The sequence below is a fragment of the Nyctibius grandis genome, chromosome 10, assembly GCF_013368605.1.
Source record: "Nyctibius grandis isolate bNycGra1 chromosome 10, bNycGra1.pri, whole genome shotgun sequence".
In the NCBI taxonomy this organism is placed as follows: Eukaryota; Metazoa; Chordata; class Aves; order Nyctibiiformes; family Nyctibiidae; genus Nyctibius; species Nyctibius grandis.
In genome coordinates this window covers 257991-262930 of record NC_090667.1, presented here as the reverse complement: position 1 = coordinate 262930, position 4940 = coordinate 257991, and positions in this window count along the sequence as shown.

The window sequence follows — 4940 nt, the reverse complement described above, 5'->3', positions numbered from 1 at the left end:
GGTTTCTTATCAGCGAGAGTCCACGTGTTTAATTATTTCAAACATGGACTGCCATCTTTTTCTGTTCCTTTCAGTGCCAGTTAGTTCAGCACCTACTGCGTGACATTCCTTAAGGTCCTGGACTCAGCTGCTTTGGAAGCCCTGCGAGAAATAAGACATACTATTATTTGTCAGTGGACACTGCAGTATGACAGCTCACACAGTTACAGAACACAAGAGAGAGCTCACTTCCCCAAACACCGCAATCTTTGTCTGAAAACCTGCAAGGGAGATCCCAGCACAATCAGGCTTCTGTATGTAAGTCTGGCGTACTAGCGGAGATTCCATATATGCTCTTTTTCTGTTCTCAGAAAGGGGCACCATGAAATGAAGATAGAAGTTTGTTTACCATAAAGATTAGTGCTGTTGAGAGTACAGGACTAGAAAAGACAGGACACTTAATCCAAGCCTTGCAGTCTGAGGTAACCTCAAAGCCGGCACCTTCGTCTCAAGGATCTACCAACAATATCTTCCCTTATCCTTCACAACCTTTGATCCCCCCCAAGATCCTGTGCCAAACTCAAAGACTCCACAACACACCTAGAATCTGCCACAGGAAGAGAGGGGAAGTGCTGAAGTCCTCATCAGCATTCTGGGTGTCTGTAGAAGCAGAGAACTAATGACATGCAAAAGCCTGTACCAAGACTAGAAATTGTCCCCTTTGCCATTTTCAAGGGAACGCAAAAAAAAAGTGATGTGGTAAGCTTAAACCCAAGCACATCAGCAAGATATGCAGATCAGTAAGAACACAAGTGTCTCTCTATCCCATACAGCTATTGGATTTGGTTAGTTCGTTGTTTGGTTTGTTTTTTTTTCTTTTGGAGGGATGGTATTTGTCTTGGTTATTGGCACTGACTGACAGCCTCAGGATAAAGAGGTATTCTGTCTACCTGCAAAATAAACGTGGATTTAATAAGCATTTAATAAGAATGAACACAAACACATGCTGCACCTCCTGAGGAACAAGGAAACCTCATTCAAAGAAAGATAGAGATCACAGTGCAGGCATCCAGCAAAGGCAAAACTAAAGCCAAACACATGCTCATAATAGCCTTTTGCAACGCAGAGAAATCAGCTCATCCTGATGACGCTTTCATCACCTGGCCTTCAAACACACAATAGAAATGGACCCAAAAAATAGACTAAGAGTGCCTCACCCTGCATATTTTGTGCCCAAATATTCAGTGGAATTTGGGCCTATAACTCTTTTAGGCTTTATGAAAATTCCAGCTGTAACATTTTCCTTTAAACAAATAAAATAATCATCAGTCGAATAAAACCTTTTTTGTCGTTAGTGGTGGGAAAATAGAAAGCGTTTAAAATTCCCATCCATCAGAGTGCTGCTTGCTCTGACAGGCAGCAATAGGCTATAACCACTGTTCCGTATATATTTTGGTTTTCCCTCTATGCCCGATCTACAGAGAACACATCTCCCAAAGCTACCACCTGTGGGAATGCACTACCAGATTTATAAAGGTAATAGTGTGCCAAAACATTCACAAGGGGTTCTCAGCAGTGCCTGGGCTCTAACTAACCCATGTGAAGTGGGGACCCTTACCTCATGTTTTTCAAAAATAGCACCAGTCCTGTCTACACTCATAATGGTCTAAGTAGCTTTAAAATAAATAGCCAGGCTCTGCATCCCTGGGTTTACACTTTAGCATCTCAAGTTTCAGAACTAGAAACCTCCAGTTCAGGTCCTAGCAATAATTAAGACAGCAGCAACAGATTACTGCCACATCCTCTTGTTTGGCGGCTTCTTTTCCTCCAGGCACAGGCAATGCAAGATGTTAATCACAAGAATTTATTTTTAGCATGTAGCATCTTACAGTCTACCACAGAGCAAGAGATGAGTGCCTGTGTCTTTAGCAGGATGAGATCCTGGTTCACAAATGACACAAGGAATGGCAATATCACACTGTAATATAACCGCCGGGGTTTTAACATCTGGTTGTTAACCGTATAAAATAAAATTCTGAACGTTAGACAAACATCATCATCCCTGTATTCACTTTCATTAGATAGCATTATTATTCCCATTTGTGGCTGCTAGCAGAGAGAATGTTTGGAGATCTGCTTTGCAATGTTGGAAAAGGTCTGGTTTATCTGTTTGGAGATGGGCAAAGTGCTGAAAAATGACGACTACAAAGAAGGGGGTAGCGCATACTGCAGCGACAGTGGTGAAGCCTTGCAGGAACAACGATCTGTGCTCTGATGCTAGACTCCAGGCAAGCTTTCCTGCATTATTGTCAGGCTGCACATTAATTTTCATTTTCTACTTACTTCAAGTACAAAACATAAACAGAATCAATCTCTTGTGCTCAAATAGAAGAGACATCCAAATATAAAAGTCTGTCTAACTCAACAAAAACTTGCATGTATCAGTAGGAGGAAGGGAAAGAAAGGAACTTAATTTCCCTGTGTTTTAACCCAAGAGGGAGTTTTGAGGCTGTTTCAGTGAACTTGACCAAACCCTCATTTGAAGGCACAGCATTTCTTGTGGCTCTTCACTCATCCCTGTTCTTCTCCAGAGTGCTACAATGACAGCATCAGGACATTACGACAGCAGCTTAATGCTAAGGCTGATAGAGAAAGGTCACTTGCAAACTGTAGACCACATTCCCTGGCATGCTCCAGCTGTGGAGTGATGTTTGTATGACCCAGAGCAACCACAGACCTTGTTTAGCCAGAACATTAGATGGGATTTACCATCAATACCACAAAGCAAAGCAGGCAAAATACGGTAACAAATCTCCCTTTTATGGTATGGAGATAACCTACGGAATTCAAACCTGCATTTCAGAACAAAAGGTCCTGTTTCAGCAATAATATTTCAGTTCAAATCCAGAGCAGTGATCTTACACGCTAACGAATCCTCAGAATTAAGGCTTCCTCAGTTAGTTATTACATAGCATAGGGATAAGACAGAGAAAAATCAAGATGTAGTCTCTGCCCCAATGATCTTACAACTTGTTCAAAAATCCTATTGCAATTACTGTGAACAAAGTACTTTTCAAAAGACAGAAAAAACTACCCCTTTTCTAACCCTGGATGCTGCTGTCTTTTTGACTGTACAGCATGCATCTGTACAACAGCCACAGTCACTTAGTCTGTCATTAATGCATCTCCCAGTAGGCCTCATTACAGAAGAATATGCATATAGCTGTACATTTATAGCAAGAAGAAAGACTCTGCTAATTATGCAACAGCTGCCTAACATGAGGGCCACCAAATACAAGAGGTATCTGAAATAGCAAAACTCAACAGAAACACTTGTGTGAAATAACTTTACAGAGAGCCATTGAAAAACTGTTTGACTGAGCTCTCCATTTTCCTTCCCTATAACAAGAAGTTCCAATTGAATAGTTATCCACTTGTCTACCACACTGCAGTTAAAAACCTTACTTAAAATATGAAAAAGTGCCTTCAGTTGAAAACTGCTTTACCAGTACATCTGTACAGTGTAAAGTAAAAGGGAACTTTGCCATGACTGCAACAGGAGCAGAAAGTAGGAGACCGATATGTCTCCCAGAGTAAGTGAATTCATAAGATGTATTTACAGCTGAGCCTGGGGACTTAGGAAAAAATAATGAAACAGGATTCTATTTACTGTTAGAATTTTAATCAGCCATACTTGCCTTTCATCTTGATGAATTAATAAATTAATGTACTGATGTTTTTTCTGGCTCTTTGAATGCCACATGCATACTAGAATGCTGTAGCGAAGGGTGGGTAGTGAAAGGCTGAGGATTCATAGCTCTGGTTTGACTAAGAACACTTCAGCAGTGCTAACCAGCATTCAGATTATTCATAATAACACACTGTAATTTCCTCTCCCAAGAGAGATCCAGAGAAGCATCATTTAGCTCAATATGAAATTAGGTTTAAATAGTTTAAATATGAAATTAGGTTTAAAGTAAAACATAATTGAACAGTCCCCTTGGCTGTATAGGTATTGTCTGCTCTAGATGTATATTGAAGATGGGCACAACTACCCAACTCTCATCTCTGCTGAGTAACCTCTCCAATGAATCCTTGGGCTCTTTTCAGTATCACTGCAACCTTCTTCACCACAGACTTGAATGCTAGAAGACACATATTGTAATCATAGATGTCTCTGGCATACTAGATTGAGATTCAAATGAAAATAACTTGGAACAAGGTAAACAAAACTCGATGTAGGGCAAACTGGAGAGAACAGAAATTATTCACTAACAGGTGTTGCATTCTTTAAGGAAGATTAATATAATTGCACCACAATTCAAAGCAGTGATTTATCAGACCCAGCTGTAGGAGTCCTAATACACCTTGAGTTGTTGTGAAAAATCAACAGCAGTCTCCTCTCAAAATAGAAATTCCTTCTTCCAGATAGGAAAAAGGTATCTGAGCTAAGAGATCTACGAAGTATCTTTGGATTCAAAGTAAAAGAAGTTAAACAAATGCTACCCTTAAAGTTAATTGTAGCTGTAGCTGAATAGCTAGTGTAGGCTATAGTTGGTACACAGTGGCTGAACTTTGATTTTGAGAAATCCTGTGTTTCTGTTCATGTGATATAAGTTTATCATGGGGAAAAAAAATTACAACCATTCACGATTATAATTTATATTTAAAAGAAATATGTTTTTATTTAAAACAAATACATCTACACATAAAATATATAGTGAAGTATTTTAGGGAATTGTATCGCCCCAGGTTTCTGTTTATGAGGCACTATGCTTTATTTTCTTTGTCAACATTGTTTACTTCTTTGTCCTCCCAAAGACCCCAGCGTCATCAATAAAGAAAATACAATTATCTGCACAACACATTGAGATCTTCACAGAGCCCTGTAAGTTCACAACATGATCCTATTAACCAGAGGACTGCATCTGTCCCTAAAATTGTACTGACCCTACTGAGTC